The 18188-nt window shown below is 43.5% G+C and overlaps 1 protein-coding gene across 1 annotated transcript in view; it reads right to left on the bottom strand.

The window, feature by feature from the left end:
• Positions 1-13448, bottom strand: part of SCN8A (sodium voltage-gated channel alpha subunit 8) — a 117235-nt gene extending 103787 nt beyond the window's left edge. Inside the window, exon 1 of the mRNA XM_073319060.2 lies at positions 13324-13448. The gene's annotated coding sequence lies outside the window, so the exon portion shown is untranslated. The remainder of the gene's footprint in view (positions 1-13323) is intronic.
• Between the last annotated feature and the right edge of the window lie 4740 nt (positions 13449-18188).

Here is an 18188-nt window from a genome sequence, read left to right as displayed (position 1 = left end):
TAACAGCCGTGTTAGTCTGTATTCATAAAAAAAAAAGGAGTACTTGTGGCACCTTAGAGACTAACCAATTTATTTGAGCATAAGCTTTCGTGAGCTACAGCTCACTTCATTGGATGCATATTGTGGAAAGTACAGAAGATGTTTTTATACACACAGACCATGAAAAAATGGGTGTTTACCACTACAAAAGGTTTTCTCTCCCCCCACCCCACTCTCCTGCTGGCAATAGCTTATCTAAAGTGATCACTCTCCTTACAACGTGTATGATAATCAAGATGGGCCATTTCCAGCACAAATCCAGGTTTTCTCCCCACCCCCCCCAAACCCCACTCTCCTGCTGGTAATAGCTTATCTAAAGTACAAACAGCAATCAATGTTCTGTTGATGGTCAATTGCACTCCCTGTCTCATGCAGGAGCATGATGACCTGACTCCTCTGCAATGTGCTCTGTGGGGAGCCGAGCTGCAGGCTCTGCCCAGGGCTTTCAAGAGGATGCCGCAGCAAAGCTGAAACTGAACAAGCAGTAGGCAAAAGCAGGCACACAGTAGAAGGGGAGAGGAGGAGCAGTGTAACTCCTGCACAGACACCGCCTAGCTATCAGAAAAAGAGCAGAAAAACCCCTATATTTTTAAAAAGAGGAACTTTAAAAAATTCTGGGGCTGCTATTTAAAGGGGGCTCTATCAGAGATGTGAACATGTAGGAAACTAATCAGTCAATTTTAAAAAGATACACATTGGCAGCAATGTGCCTTGCCCAGCGTCAACAGAGCTGAGAACAGCAGAACCCAGACTTCTGGACTCCTGTCTCCTGAACTAGCCAATAGTCAGAACTGCCTTTCAATTATCCCCAATCCCATGTGGGAACCTGGAGATTAATTCAGATGAAGCACTAAAGTTTTAAGAACGAGGAGGACTTGTGGCACCTTAGAGACTAACAAATGTATTTGAGCATAAGCTTTCGTGGGCTAAAACCCACTTCATCGGATGTCTGCAGTGGAAAATACAGTAGGAAGATATAGATACACACACACACCAGAGAACATGTAAAAATGGGTGTTGCCATACACACTATAATGAGTGTGATCAATTAAGGTGAGCTATTATCAGCAGGAGAAAAAAACCTTTTGTAGTGATAATCAGGATGGCCCATTTCCAACAGTTGACAAGAAGGTGAGAGTAAGGGGGGGGGGTTAAATAAGCATGGGGAAATAGTTTTACTTTGTGTAGTGACCCATCCACTCCCAGTCTTTATTCAAGCCTAATTTAATGGTGTCCAGTTTGCAAATTAATTCCAATTCAGCAGTCTCTTGTTGGAGTCTGTTTTTGAAGTTTTTTTGTTGTAATATTGCGACTTGTAGGTGTGTAATCAAATAACCAAGGAGATTCAAGTGTTCTCTGACTGGCTTTTGAATGTTATAATTCTTGATGTCTGATTTGTGTCCAATTATGCTTTTACGTAGAGACTGTCTGATTTGGCCAATGTACATGGCAGAGGGACATTGCTGGCACATGGTGGCATATATCACATTGGTAGATGTGCAGGTGAACGAGCTTCTGATAGTGTGGCCGATGTGATCAGGCCCTATGATGGTGTCCCCTGAATAGATATGTGGACACAGTTGGCAACGGGCTTTGTTGCAAGGAAAGGTTCCTGGGTTAGTGGTTCTGTTGTGTGGTTGCTGGTGAGTATTTCCTTCAGGTTGGGAGGCTGTCTGTAAGCAAGGACTGGCCTGTCTCCCAAGATCTGTGAGAGTGAGGGATCGTCCTTCATGATAGGTTGTAGATCCTTGATGATGCGCTGCAGAGGTTTTAGTTGGGGCTGAAGGTGACGGCTAGCTGTGTTCTGTTACTTTCTTTGTTGGGCCTGTCCTGTAGTAGGTAACTTCTGGGTACTCTTCTGGCTCTGTCAATCTGTTTCTTCACTTCAGCAGGTGGGTATTGTAGTTGTAAGAACGCTTGATAGAGATCTTGTAGGTGTTTGTCTCTGTCTGAGGGATTGGAGCAAACGTGGTTGTATCGTACAGGTTGGCTGTAGACAATGGATTGTGTGGTGTGGTCTGGATGAAAGCTGGAGGCATGTAGGTAAGTATAGCAGTCAGTAGGTTTCCGGTATAGGGTGGTGTTGATGTGACCATCGCTTATTAGCACTGTAGTGTCCAGGAAGTGGACAAAATTAAAGTTTTGTGGTTCACATTCTCCTTTTTTAAAGGCTGATAGAGGAAGGATGTCCAGTGGTTAGGACACTGACTTGGGACTCAGAAGACCCAGGTGCAATTCCGTGCTCTGCCGATTCTATGTGACTTTGGGAAGTCACTTAGCCTCTCTGTGCCTCATTCCTTGTACAGTGAGGGCAACAGCACCACCCAACTTTACGAGAAGCACTGTGAGAATACACACATTAAAGAACATGAGGTGCTCACTACTATTGCAACAAAGGCCCTATATGCAACAAACAGAAGTGGAAGGGGAGAATGAGCCGCCTTCCAATCCTCTGTTATTATGCCAGATACTTAGTGGTTGCCAGATCCTCATCGTTCCCATACATTCTGCGCATGAGCCATGCAGGCTAATGATGCGTTGGGTTTAAATTGGCTGAGCAGCGCTAGCCGTTATGATACCACCATTTTCATCCCTTCCTCTGTTCATAGTCAGAGCTTACTCAGTTGGATAGAACCATGCTCACTTCAGGTGAAAGTTACTCCGAGGGGGAGAGCCAGCACAGTGCCCACACACCACTCACTTTACTCAGATTGTCAGCTCTCTGGGGCAGGGACTGTCTTTTTGGTTATGTTTGTACAATACCTAGCACAATGGGACTGTGGTCCATAACTAGGCTCCTCAGTGCTACAATAATACAAATAGTAAACACTCAATTCTCATTTAAGCCATCAAGGATTACAGGATCCAGGGATCCACTGAAGAACAGGCCCCCACATTCACAACTGTTGGCTGTTAAGTTAGGCTCCTAAAATCCATATTTAGGCTACCAAATAAGTGACCTGATTTTTAAAGGTGCTAAGCACTGACATGCCCTATTAGGTTTCCACAGGAGTAGTGGGTACTCAACATCTCTGAAAAAATCAAGACACTTATTTTAGGTACCTAATTATGCATTTTAGGAGACTAACACGAGGCCTCCACATCTGAATAGTTTAGCCTACATCTGAGCCAGATCCTCGGTCAGTGTAAATTAGCATCTCTGGAGCTGGCCACAATTTTTCATTTTAAACTGTTTGTGATATGTTTTATTTTTAAAATGTTCTTCTTTCTTGTTTTCCAAACATCTTCCCTCAAGGTCCCATGTCAAAGCCACCTTCTCTTTGGCCAAAAAAAAAAAAAAAAACCAAACGTTGCCAGAATTGCCTCAACTAGCTAGAGGAGTTATTTTACTATAGGAAACCACCATCCTGAAGGACTGAATTTGTAGAAACAACAAGGAGTCTTTGTGGCACCTTAGAGACTAACAAATTTATTTAGGCATAAGCTTTCGTGGGATATAACCCACTTCATCAGATGCATGGAGTGGAAAATACAATAAGCAGGATGCATCTGATGAAGTGGGTTATATCCCACGACAGCTTATGCCCAAATAGATTTGTTAGTCTCTAAGGTGCCACATTTAAAGTTTATTTTATTTAAAGTTTTATCCTGCCTTAAAATTTATATAGAATGATAGTCGAATTGACAGGTATAAACGAACTGTGGGTAAACTTCAATAAAAGAAATTCAGGTTTGATTTCAAATGCCTTAACAACTTATACTTTATGAGAGATCTAATGGAAGGCTTTTAAAATTATAAACAGATATTGAAAGAGGTCTATAGCAGCCTAAATTAAGCTCTTTTCATGCCACAACACTAGCAAAACTCAAAGTCATGATCCAACACACACACACACGACATGCGCACACGCACTTGCAGAAATGCAGAGCTAAAGATGAGGGGAACTCCAGGTGCCCAGTACTTATGAAATCAGGTTAATTTATACAGAGATACTTATAGATACCAAGGCCTGTGAAAAATTTCACACTCTGTGTGAGGTAGTTAAACTGACCTAAGCCCCAGCGTACACTTCTGTTGACCGAGCTACCGCTTCTCAGAGAGGTGGATTTACTCCTTCGGTTGCTGTAATAAGCTTCCACACTACAGAGGCCTGTCTGGTAGCACACCACAGCTAACACAAAAGCAGTAGGAGAAACATGGAGCTGAGCCTTTCAGTTCTCAGTTTGTGAAGATCCTCACATGATCAAACACTGAAATAGTTATTGTCAGAAGATGCAGAAATGGAGAATTGTCAAGGAAGCATTTTGCTCCACAGATTCCTAAGCAATAAACCAATCACGCTATGTCCATCATGTCCAGAGCAGAGGCTGTCTCTTATCTGTGTTTACATAGAACAGGGCCCAACCACTAACTGAGGCTTTTGGGCACTAATTAACTATAAATGTTTATTCATAAATAATGATAAATTATTTTAAATTGTACAGAACTTCTCTACAGCTTCCATTCTAAAAAATACTCAGCATGCAGTAAGTAAAGTAAGATGGAATATCTAAACATGATGACTGCTATCTGCACCTCTCTTCAGCAAACTCCACTGTGCATCTGATTTATCATGCTACTCTTCAGTGTGCTAATCCCAAAGTATCACAGCCAGCAAATTACAAAAATGAGGCAGTTTAATCACACAAACTCTTTTGGGGATATATTTTGCCTTGAGACTTTAATTGTGTCTATTGGGAAAGAGCAGATTTCAAAAGAGCTCAGAACCCAACAGTTCCCATTTAGGCACTAAAATAAATGGCCATATTTTCAATCAATATCAGCTCCTAACAGTCACCATTGTTCTCAATGGTGGGGGTGTGTTTGTGAAATGGGGGATTTTCTGTTGTTCTCAACGCGGAGCTGCTGGCAGCTAAGAACTTTTGAAAAAACTGGCCAAACTGTCTTTTAACCTCTCCACAAAATGGTCAGCAATTGTCTTAGAATGAAGGCACAATTCTTCCTTGTTTAGCTTTTTTAAAATTGCTAACTTCATGCTTTTTAAAGGTACCAGGTTGATGGCACAGGCGTCCCAACCCTCCCCACAGCAGGATACAAGTACCTCCCACTGAAATGAGGAGACTTATGTTCTATTTCTCCAAAGAAAAAGAGTCACGAGCAGTGGTAGCTCAGACTACCCCATGCAGCTTTGCCAAGCACCTCAACCCTGTGCAGCAAGAAACACATTTAGGCATGGAAGGGGAAGTTAGTCCTGATGCCCTCTCTTCTGAGATTTCCAAAAGGGGACACAGTTGGTGCCAATTTTCCTGGAGGTTTTCTCACTTGGGACTGAACTGTGATCACAAGTTGATTCCGACAGGCCAAGCAGCAATCAGATTGGAAAAGTTTTCAATCAACTCTGTACCAGGCTGCATTCAAACCAGTAGCCTACGGGTTATAGGCTATGGTTTCACAAAAATGAGGATGTTAGTTAAACAGAAATTATAAGATACAGTGCCAAAAGTGAAATCCCTGCAAGCTGCATGGAGACTTTTTAAAGACACTATAATAGAGGCTCAACTTAAATGTATACCCCCAAATTAAAAAACATAGTAAGAGAACCAAAAAAGTGCCACCATGGCTAAACAACAAAGTAAAAGAAGCAGTGAGAGGCAAGAAGGCATCCTTTAAAAAGTGGAAGTTAAATCCTAGTAAGCAAAATAGAAAGGAGCATAAACTCTGGCAAGCAAAGTGTAAAAATATAAGTAGGAAGGCCAAAAAACAATTTGAAGAACAGCTAGCCAAAGACTCAAAAAGTAATACCAAAAAACAAATTTAAGTACATCAGAAGCAGGAAGCCGCTAAACAATCAGTGGGGCCACTGGACGATCGAGATGCTAAAGGAGCTGACAAGGATGATAAGGCTATTACGGAGAAACTAAATGAATTCTTTGCATTGGTCTCCAAGGATGAGGATGTGAGGGAGATTCCCAGACCTAAACCATTAGTTTTAGGTGACACATCTGAGGAACTGTCCCAGATTGAGGTGTCATTAGAGGTGGTTTTGGAACAAATTGATAAATTAAACAGTAATAAGTCACCAGGACCTGATGGTATTCACCCAAGAGTTCTGAAGGAACTCAAATGTGAAACTGCAGAACTACTAACTGTGGCTTGTAACCTATCATGTAAATCAGCTTCTGTACCAAGTGACTGGAGGATAGCTAAATGTGATGCCAATTTTTAAAAAGGGCTCCAGAAGTGATCCCAGCATTTACAGAAACCTGTAAGCCTGACTTCAGTACTGGGCAAACTGGTTGAAACTAAAGTAAAGAACAGAATTGTCAGACACATAGATGAACATAATTGGTTGGGGAAGAGTCAACATGGTTTTTGTAAAGGGAAATCATGCCTCACCAATCTACTAGAATTCTTTGAGGGGGTCAACAAGCACGTGGACAAGGGGGATCCAGTGGATATAGTGTATTTTCAGAAAGCCTTCATCAAAGGCTCTTAAGCAAAGTAAGCTGTTATGAGATAAGAGGGATGGTCCTCTCATGGATTGGTAACTGGTTAAAATATGGGGTAGGAATAAATGGTCAGTTTTCAGAATGGAAAGAGTAAATACTCGTGTCCCCCAGGGGTCTGTACTGGGCCCAGCCCTATTCAACATATTCATAAATGAGCTGGTAAAAGGGGTAAACAGTGAGGTGGCAACATTTGCAGATGACACAAAACTACTCAAGAGAGTTAAGTCCCAGGCAGACTGCAAAGAGCTACAAAAGGATCTCACAAAACTGGGTGACTGAGCAACAAAATGGCAGATGAAATTCAATGTTGATAAATGCAAAGTAATGCACATTGGAAAACATAATTCCAACTATACACATAAAATGATGGAGACTAAATTAGCTGTTACCACTCAAGAACGAGATCTTGGTGCCATTGTGGATAGTTCTCTGAAAACATCCACTCAATGTGCAGCAGCAGTCAAAAAAGCTAACAGAATGTTGGGAATCATTAAGAAAGGGATAGATAATAAGACAGAAAATATCATATTGCCTCTATATAAATCTATGGTACGCCCACATCTTAAATACTGTGTGCATATGTGGTCGCCCCAACTCAAAAAAAATATTGGAATTGGAAAAGGGAAACAAAAGGGAAACAAAAATTATTAGGGATATGGAACAGCTTCTATATGACTGGAACTTTTCATCTTGGAAAAAAGACAACTAAGGGGAGATATGATAGAGGTCTATAAAATCATGACTGGGGTGTGGAGAACATAAATAAGGAAGTGGTATTTACTCCTTCTCATAACACAAGAATTAGGGGTCACCAAATGAAATTAATAGGCAGCAGTTTTAAAAAAAGAAAAGGAAGTATTTCTTCACACAACACAGAGTCAACCTGTGGAACTCGTTGCCAGAGGATGTTGTGAAGGCCAAGACTATAACAGGGTTCAAAAAAGATATTCATGGAGGATAGGTCCATCAATGGCTATTAGCCAGGATAGGCAGGAATGGTGTCCCTAGCCTCTGTTTGCCAGAAGCTGGGAATGGATGACAGGGGATGGATCACTCCATGATTACCTGCTCTGTTCATTCCCACTGGGGCACCTGGCATTGGCTACAGTTGGAAGACAGGATACTGGGCTAGATTGACCTTTGGTCTGACCAAGTATGGCCGTTCTTATGTTTCTAATACCAATCACCTGAGCCATCCAGGCTAGTCCACTGTATGTTTTCTGTAACCATCTGCATGTGAATTCTCACCTGCAAAGAACCTGACTTTCATTTTTAAATGCTTCTGTTTTGATTTCACCTTGTATTCTTTAACCTAGATAATTTCTTTGAACAAATCAATAGGTTCATTGATTCTAGTGTATTTGCTTATTTCAATGACCATTGCAACCTCCTCAGCAGAAAGGTAATCAATAATGAATGGGAGTCACATGCCAGCATGGGTAATGTATGCCCTAGGATTTACATACAACCTTCAGTGATGATTACATCTTAAGCCACTGAAGAATAGTAAGCATCAGTTTATATTCAGAGAAGAGTCACATCAGCTCATATTTAAAAAGCACGTAAGTCAAACAACTCAATTTTAAACAAAGCAACTAAGAATATGGAGGAGGGATTTTATGTTTTCAGAATTTTGAACTATTCATGACTTTCTCTCTCTCTCATCAGACGCTACTTTTTTACTTGATTTTTTTAAAAATTTTAACTGAGAATGAAATGAGGATGCATGTTTCTAATTTCTAAACACACCCAATCACTCTTCCTGCTACTGTTTATCAGGCATAGGTTTCTTTGTTGGGAAGTCCCCACATGGTTACCCCTGCACCACACTGGATCAATACTGTAGGAAAATTACAACATCTGTATCATGATCTGGTTATCGTCCACAGATAGAAATTTAGACAACAGGTAAAAGTTACTTGTGATGGAACTAGTTCTTTCACTCAGTGTTTCCCAAACTTGGGACGCCGCTTGTTCAGGGAAAGCCCGTGGCAGGCCGGGCCGGTTTGTTTACCTGCTGTGTCCGCAGATTCGGCCAATCGCAGCTTCCACTGGCCACGGTTCGCTGTGCCCGGCCAATGGGGGCTACGGGAAGTGGCGGCCAGTACGTCCCTCGGCCTGCGCTGCTTCCCACAGTCCCCATTGGCTGGGCACAGCAAACCGCGGTCAGTGGGAGCTGCAATCGGCTGAACCTGCGGACGCAGCAGATAAACAAACCGGCCGGGCCCGCCAGGGGCTTTCCCTGAACAAGTGGCGTCCCAAGTTTGGGAAACACTGCTTTCACTGAATACTAACCAGACTACAGGTGTTGCAACCTATAAACAAAGATCAAGCGTACAAATCTTATAATTATAATTAACAATCCTATCTGAACACCCTGAAGGATGTTTGACTGAAATTATTGATATCCAAGGTTCGTCTGAGATGCCTGGCATTTTACTTATCGCAGCTACACATAATATGATCTTCTAAAGACCTGTATAAATATTGTCATGCTGTTTATTACATTAGCAACCCCAGAGCTGTAAGTCAACAGTATTGAAATTATATCTCAGAGAAGCATTAAGATCATTTTAAGCAGCTTTCTACTACTCAGTACACTAGAAAGGAACAAATTCTAGCAAGTCAAGTGTAAAAGTATAATTAGACAGGCCAAAAAAGAATTTGAAGAGCAACTAGCAAAAGATGCAAAAACTAACAGCAATTTTGTTTTTTAGTATATCAGAAGCAGGAACCCTGCCAAACAATCAGCGCGGCCAATGGACGATCAAGGTGCTAAAGGAGCATTCAAGGAAGGCAAGGTCATTGCAGAGAAGTTAAACAACTTCTTTGTATTGGTCTTCACTGCAGAGGATGGGCGGAAGATTCCCACACTTGAGCCATTCTTTTTAGGTGACAAATCTGAGGAATTGTTGCAGATTGAGATGTCAGGAGAGGAGGTTTTGGAACAAAATGATACATTAAACAGTAATAAGTCACCAGGACCAGATGGTATTCACCAAAGAGTTCTGAAAGAACTTAAATATGAGATTGCAGAACTACTAACTGTGGGATGTCACCTAATGCTTAAATCATCCTCTGTACCAGTTAACTAGAGGATACCTAATGTAATGCCTATTTTTTTTAAATGGCTCCAGAGGCGATTACTGACCTGGCAATTACAGGTCAGTAAGCCTAACTTCAGTACCAGGCAAACTGGTAGAAACTATAGTAAAGAACAGAAGGATCAGACACATGAACACAATATGTTGGGGAAGACTCAACGCGTCTTTTGAAAAGGGAAATTGCATCTCACTAGTCTATTAGAATTCTTTTAGGGTGTCAAACATGTGGACAAGGGTGAACCAGTGGATATAATGTACTTGGACTTTCAGAAAGCCTTTGATAAAGCCTCTCAACAAAGGCTCTCAAGCAAAGTAGGCATTCATGAGATAAGAAGGAAGGTCTTCTCATGGATTAGTAATTTATTAAAAGACAAGAAACAAAGGGTTAGGAGTAAATGGCCAGTTTTCACAGTGGAAAGAGGTACATAATGGGGTCGCCCAAAGATCTGTACTGGAATCAATTCTGTTCAACATATGCATAAAAGATCTAGGAAAAGGGGTACACAGTGAGGTGGCAAAGTTTGCAGAGGATTCAAAATTACTCAAGATAGGTAAGTCCAAAGCTGACTGCAACAAGTTACAAAGGGATCTCACAAAACTGGATGACTGGGCAACAAAATAGCAAATGAAATTCCTTGTTGATAAATGCAAAGTAATGCACATTGGAAAACATAATTCCAGCTATACATATTAAATGATGGGTTCTGAATAGCTGTTACCGCTCAAGAAAGAGAGCTTGGAGTCATTATGGATAGTTCTCAGAAAATATCTGCTCAATGTGCAGCAGCAGTCAAAAAAGTTAACAAAATGTTAGAAACCACTAGAAAAGGGATCGATAATTAGGCAGAAAATATGATGCCACTACATAAAGCCATTGTATGCCCATATCTTGAATACTGTGTGCAGTTCTGGTTGCCCCACCTCAAAAATATATATATTAGAATTGGGAAAAGTACAAAGAAGGGCAACAAAAATGATTAGGGGAATGGAGCAACTTCCACCTGAGGGGAGATTAAAAAGACTGGGACTGTTCATCTTAAAAAAAAAGAAACGATTAAGGGCAGATATGATATAGGTCTATAAAATCATGAATAGTGTGGAGAAAGTGAATAAGGAAGTGTTATTTACCTCTTCACATAACACATGAAACAGGGATTACCCAATGAAATTAATAGCCAGCAGATTTAAAACAAACATAAAACTTCTTCACGCAATGCACTCATTGACAGGGGGTATAATGAGGCCACAGATATAACTGGGTTCAAAAAATTAGTAGATAAGTTCAAGGAGGAAAGGTCCATCAATGGCTATTAACCAAAATAGACAGGGACACAACCCATGCTCAGGGAGACCCTAAATCTCTGACTGACAGAAGCTGGCGGTAGAAGACAGGAATGGATCACTCCATCGTTGCCCTGTTCTGTTCACTCTCACTTAAGCATCTGGCCCTGGCCACTGTCAGAAGACAGGACACTGGGCTAGATGGATTGTTAGTCTGACCCAGATCCAGTATGGCCGTTCTTACATTCTAGATAAGAATTTCTGGTAGCATAATGTCACTGTGAGCAGCTTCCACTAGCCTCAGAAAAGGAGAAAAACCCAAAATGGTATGAATTAGTGATCAATAACTGGGCCCGGGTATGACCCCAGCTTACACAAACACACTGTAGGGAGCAATGCAGCTGGAAAGATGAAGAGATTCACTAGCCCGTTTCTGTTTCCAGGGAACTGTCCATTTCAGCACCACACACCTGAAGCCCACAACAAACCCAAAAAGCATAAGGGACCACCCCCTGTCCCAGTACAACAGAAACCCAGCAGATGGGTCAAGAAGGAAGGTAAATAAGCTTTAAAGATACTTTATACATATATAACCAGTCACTAACAAAGGGGAAATCAAACCCCTAAAAACAGTCACCAAGAAAGTAAATAAAATAAGGCTATAATTATTATTTGTTGCTTAGCATTGCACACATCCCAGGTTAGACAAGCCCTGTACCTTGATTTGTTTTTACAAGAGCTTCGATCCCATAGCACGGCTGTAGCTCACGAAAGCTCATGCTCAAATAAATTGGTTAGTCTCTAAGGTGCCACAAGTCCTCCTTTTCTTTTTACACATCACCATGGTACACCGTCTTCCCCCACTCCAATATACACACACTATTTATATACGGATGATCAAATCTTAAAGGGGGTGTGGGGAATACACAGAAAACTTTTAATATTTTCTCTGCTTTCCCCCAAAGGATAGTCCTGCTCCTCCTCTCCCCAACCAAATCCTTTTCCCAGTGTAAAGGGCAGGGCGTAGGGGTCTCGCGTCCCCGGCTGCAACGTTACAAGGACCAGGTTAGGAGTCAACGTGCAATGGAAATATGCTCCGCACCCCCCCCCCCAAACAACGATCCCACCGGAAAACTACTCCTAAGCAATGTCATGCCGGGTATTTGCAGCACACACAGAGCATATGGAGGGGAAGCAGCGTATAAACCTACCACGCCCGCAGTCTCTTCCCAAAATTCCTGGAGTTAGCCGCTTGAGAGAAGTGTTGCAAAGTGCCCCCCCCCCATTTCAGACTTTACCTCCGGTCATCATCAGCTCTCACTGTGGGGTGCACCTTCCAGCTTCCCCACCCCCACATCAGCTGGGTGTAATGTGCACCAGGAAGGGGGGGACGGGACTGACACCCTGTCTTTAAGACTTGCAAACATGCACACAACAAACCCATTCCACTTAAAAACCCTGCATCCCCCTCCCAAAAACCTTAGTGACATAGGGGGCTCAAAGGCAAAAACTGGGGTACCAAGCCCTGTATCAGGTTAAAACCTCCAGACGACCTCTCGCGTCTCTCCCCCTTCGCCCCCGGCTGGAATGTGGGCGGGGGGGCCTCCGGCTGCTAAGAGTTGAAGGGGAGTGCAGAAGGGACCAGCTCCACAGCTAGAGGGGCTGGAAAGAACCGAGAATGAGTGGGGAGTCCACTGGGCTATGGGCAGGCTCCCCAGATTAGGGGGACTGGCATGGAGAAGGGGCCTAGATGGAGCCCAGGCCGCTGGTAGGATTGAGGGTGGGCGGACTGGGTGGGGGAATGCACCAGGTCCCCGGCTGGTGGGGCGGGGGCTGTCGCAGCTACAGGAGAAGTACCCTGGCCCAGGGGCTGACCGGCAGCCCCCGCCCTGCCCCACTGCAGACGGGGGAGCCGAGCTGCGACTGGGGAAAGGAGGCCCGGCTTCCCGCAGCTGGGGAAGGGAAAGGCGCTAAGCCGCAGCCCCAGGCGCCCCAGTGCCGGCTAGGATCCCAGGCTGCTGGGACAAGGGGATGGAGGCTGGGAACACACAACAGCTGGCCAGAAGCCCCAGACCCCCAGTGCGGATTAAGAGGGGTGCAGCGCAGGGAAACGACCCCCCACCTGGGGGAAGGGGAAAGACCCACACGGGCAGCTGGCAAGCGGACCTGTGCTCCCCAACGCAGCCGAGGGGATGGTGCTGCTGGGACAGATTTGGGGAGGGGGGACACCCTGGCGCCCCAGCTCGGTAGGCGGGAGAGAAACTGGCCCAAATGCAAGCAAGGAGCTGCCGGTGCTGGAAAATCGCTCTGCGGCAAAACCCCCACCTGGAGGGGGGAAGAGAGGGGGTGGCAAAAAGAGCAAATGGGGGCAGGGGTTTGCGAGACCCTGCGCGCCTCGCGGGGGTCCCGGCCTGGGGCTGCAACTTACTGTGGGGGCTGCACTAGCGTGACTCCCGCAAGGCGTTGCTGGACTGCAGAGGTGGGAAAGCTGCAGGAGAAACTGCGGTTGTCGCCATCTTAGCGCGCTGCCTCCCCTGCCTTCCCCCCCGTGCAGCGTGCAGTTCCCTTGCATAATTGATGACTCTCAGCAGAATGGTTAGGGAGCGTGTCAAAAATCTCTGCGCTCGCCTCCCTCCCCACACCCTCCCCCCTTGGCAGCCCAGGGATCATGCATCCAGCAACTCAGAACTTGGAGTGGAGGGAGGACTGGGGATTCCAAGGGATGCGGAGGGTCAGGGGAACCCCATCTCTCCAAGTAAAATTCCCCACCAAGTGTTCACTGCTATGACAATAGGGGTGGTTCCCTAGGTGTGCACAGTACTGGGTCCTTGTGTAGCTGGTGGATCACTTAAGCAGATGGAGATGAATCCCTGGATAGATGTATGGGGATAGAGGGAGTCAACCAACAAGGAATAGAGGATACTGAAGCCACAGTGGAGGAGATGCCCTGGTGGGATGGGAGTGTCCCTCTGAGTCCACACAATGGAAAAAAGTTTGAGGACCCCAGCTCTGAAACAAGCTGTAACAATAATGCACCTGCTCTCTCCCCTGGCCACCATCCCATAAACTCAGTTCACAGGTTCTAAAAACACTCATTGACTCCTGAACTGGGGACTTACCATAGCACCCTCAGCTAGGCTAGGGCAGCACTGGGCAGAATTAAGTTAGTTTGATTTCACAAGGAGTTCCTCTGACCCCTTTCAACTCACTGGCCCAAATGGAGAGTGACACTGATTGAGTATAACTTACAGTTACTGATTTAGCTTGTCAGTAACTCACTGAACTAAGCCAAACTGATACGAGCCAGTTGTAACCCAATTTAAGTGTGTTTGCACCAGTTCAACTAAATCAATGTTAAAACTGATTTTGGTTAAACCAGCGCAACTTGGGTGTGCAAAATCAAGGCCTTAGTCCACATCAGTAAGCGTCTATAAATTGGCCTAAAGGTGTCCAACTAGAAGGCCTGGTCTACACAGTTTTTGTACTTGTATAACTAGTACAAAACTGGAGGATTGGGCCAAAAGAAATAGGAGGAGCTTCAACAAGGACAAGTGCAGAGTCCTGCACTTAGGACGGAAGAATCCCATGCACCGCTACAGACTAGGGACTGACTAGCTAAGCAGCAGTTCTGCAGAAAAGGACCTGGGAATTATAGTGGAGGAGAAGCTGGCTATGAGTCAACAGTGTGCCCTGGTTGCCAAGAAGGCTAATGGCATATTGGGTTGCATTAGTAGAAGCATTACCAGCAGATCGAGGGAAGTGATTATTCCCCTTTATTCAGCACTGGGGAGGCCACATCTGGAGTACTGCATCCAGTTTTGGGCCCTCCCACTACAGAAAGGATGTGGACAAATTGGTGAGCGTCCAGCGGAGGGCAACAAAAATGATTAGGGGGCTGGGGCACATGACTTATGAGGAGAGGCTGAGGGAACTGGGATTGTTTAGTCTGCAGAAGAGAAGAGTGAGGGGGGATTTGATAGCTGTTTTCAACTACCTGCCAGGGGGTTCCAAAGAGGATAGAACTAGGCTGTTCTCAGTGGTGGCAGATGACAGAACAAGGAGCAGTGGTCTCAAGTTGCAGTGGGAGAGGTCTAGGTTGGATATTAGGAAAAACTATCTCACTAGGAGGGTAGTGAAGTACTGGAATGCGTTACCTAGGGAGGTGGTGCAATCTCCATCCTTAGAGGTTTTTAAGGCCTGGCTTGACAAAGCAATGGCTAGGATGGTTTAGTTCAGGTTAGTCCTGCTCTGAGCAGGGCTTGGACTCTATGACCTCCTGAGGTCTCTTCCAACCCTAATATTCTATGATTCTATTTCAGTTTGAGGTGTGATTTTTTCTTTTTTACCAAAAAAGTTATACCAATGCAACCCCTAGTGTGGATGCAGTTACAGAGGCATAAAGATGCCTTATGATGGTATAGCTTATTCCCAAACCCATACAGAAATAGCTACACTGGTATAAAAGCATCTTTATATTGATACAACTGCAGCTACACCCAGGGATTGTGCTACTTTGCCACCTCACTGTGTACCCCTTTTCCCAGATCATTGATGTATATGTTGAACAGGACTGGTCCTAGTAAGGATCCTTGCAAGACCCCACTATTTACATCTCTCCACAGTGAAAACTGACCATTTATTCCTACCCTTTGTTTACTATCATTAAATAAGTTACTGATCCATGAGAGGACCTTCCCTCTTATCCCATGCGTGCTAACTTTGCTGAAAAGCCTTTGGTGACGGACCTTGTCAAAGGTTTTCTGAAAGTCCAAGTAACCTTGTCCACATGTTTGTTGTGCCCCTAAAAGAATTCTCATAGATTGGTGAGGCATGATTTCCCTTTACAATAGCCGTGTTGACTCTTCCCCAACATACTGTGTTCATCTATGTGTCTGATCATTCTGTTCTTTACTATAGTTTCAACCAATTTACCTGGTCCTGAGATTAGGTTTACTGGCTTGTAATTGCCAGGATCACCTCTAGAGCATTATATTAGGTATCCTCCAGTCAACTGGTACAGAGGATGATTTAAACATTAGGTGACATCCCACAGTTAGTAGTTCTGCAATTTCATATTCGATTTTTTTCAGAACTCTGTGAATACCATCTGGTCCTGGTGACTTATTACTGTTTAATGTATCAATTTTTTTCCAAAACCTCCTCTATTGATATCTAAATTTGGGACAATTCCTCAGATTTGTCACCTAAAAAGAATGGCTCAAGTGTGGGACTCTCCCTCACATCCTCTGCAGTGAAGACCAATGGACATAATTTGTTTAGTTTCTCTGCAATGACCTTGTCTTCCTTGTGTAATTCTTTAGCACCTTGATCATCCACTGGCCCCACTGACTGTTTGGCAGGCTTCCTGTTTCTGATATACTTAAAATAAATTTGCTGTTAGTTTTTGTGTCTTTTGGTAGTTGCTCTTCAAATTCTTTTTTGACCTGCCTATTTATACTTTTGCACTTCACTTGCTACAGTTTGTGTTCCTTTCTGTTTTCCTCAGTAGGATGTCTGTATGGTAACACCCATTGTTTCATGTTCTCTGTGTATATAAAATCTCCTCACTATATTTTCCACTGTATGCATCCAATGAAGTGAGCTGTAGCTCATGAAAGCTTATGCTCTAATAAATTTGTTAGTCTCTACGGTGCCACAAGTACTTCTTTTCTTTTTACGGATACAGACTAACATGGCTGCTACTCTGAAATCAGTAGGATTTGATTTCCAATTTTTAAAAAATGTCTGTTTGTCTCTAACCACCTTTTATTCTGTGTTTAGCCATGGTGGCCTTTTTTTGGTCCTTTACTGTTTGTTTGTTTTAATTTGGGGTATACATATAGTTAAAGCTTCTATTATGTTTTTAAATAGTTTCCAAGCAGCTTGTAGCCACTCCACTCTTGTGAATGTTCCTTTTAATTTCTGTTTAACTACCCCCCTCATTTTAGTGTAGTTCCCCTTTCTGAAGTTAAATGCTACTGTGGTGGGTTCCTTTGGTATCCCCCCCCGAAGGATTTTCAATTTAATTACATTATGGTCACTGTTACATACATGCATGCTTGTACAAAACATGCACCATGTATGCAGTTCAGCTACTTTCACCGCTTGGACCCAATCCTGTGCACCACTTAAAACTGAATCAAGAATTGTCCCTCACCTTGTGGGTTCCAGGACTAGCTGCTCCAAGAAGCAGTCATTACTGGTGTCAAGAAATTTTCTCTCTGCATCCTGTCCTAAGGTAACATGTTCCCAGTCAATATGGGGATAGTTGAAATCCCCCATTATTATTGGGTTTTCTGTTTTTGTAGCCTCTCTAAATTCCTTTAGCTTTTCACAGTCACCATCACCATCCTGGTCAGATGGTCAATCATATATTCCTACTGCTATACTCTTATTATTCAAGCATGGAATTTCTATCCATAAGAGATTCTGTGGTACTAACTTATTCATTTAAGATTTTTACTAAATTTGACTCTGCTTTCTTTCACATATAGTGCTATTTCCCCATCAATGCAACCTACTTTACCATTCTTACATACTTTGTACTGGCAACATGATGTCCCATTAATTATCATTGTTCACCAAATTTCTACAATACCGATTATATCAATATCCTCATTTAATACCAGGCACTGAAATTCACCCATATTAGTATTTAGACTTCTTGCATTTGTCTATAAGCACGTATAAAATGTCAATATTTAGTTGTTTGCCTTCATGTGATGTAATTTAATGGGACTCTTCCATTTGATTGTTTCTCTTCAGCTCCTACCAGTACTTTATCAGACTTCTAGCCTCTTCTTTTTAGCAGGATAAAGGGGATCCCCTTTAATAAATCTTCTCCTACAGGATGTGTCTGTCTGAACTGGGTGCACCTCTGCATCTGTTGACTCTCCTTCAGCCCTTAGTTTAAAAACTCTTCTCTGATCTTTTTAATTTTATATGCCAGCAATTTGGTTCCATTTTGGTATAGGTGGAGGCCATCCTTCCTGCATAAGCTCCTCTTTTCCAGAAAGGTTCCTCGGTTCCTAATAAGCTTAAATCCCTCCTCCAAATACCATTGTCTCATCTACACATTAAGAACCTGCAGTTCTGCCTAAGTGGCCCTGCACCATGCTACCTTTTCAGCCACCTTAAGTACAACCATTAAAGAGATGAATCTGGGCACCGAAATAGGGACCTCCAGGGCAGGTTGCAAAATTCATCTTCAATTGCATTAACCTTCCCACACCACACTAAACAGACCAACCTAATCCCAGCACCACCAGACCAACCCAAACAGGACCTCCTACC

Source organism: Lepidochelys kempii, chromosome 20, assembly GCF_965140285.1.
Source record: "Lepidochelys kempii isolate rLepKem1 chromosome 20, rLepKem1.hap1, whole genome shotgun sequence".
NCBI classification, from domain to species: domain Eukaryota; kingdom Metazoa; phylum Chordata; order Testudines; family Cheloniidae; genus Lepidochelys; species Lepidochelys kempii.
Note: the sequence above shows the minus strand (reverse complement) of the source record. Positions and strands in the feature narration are given on the sequence as shown.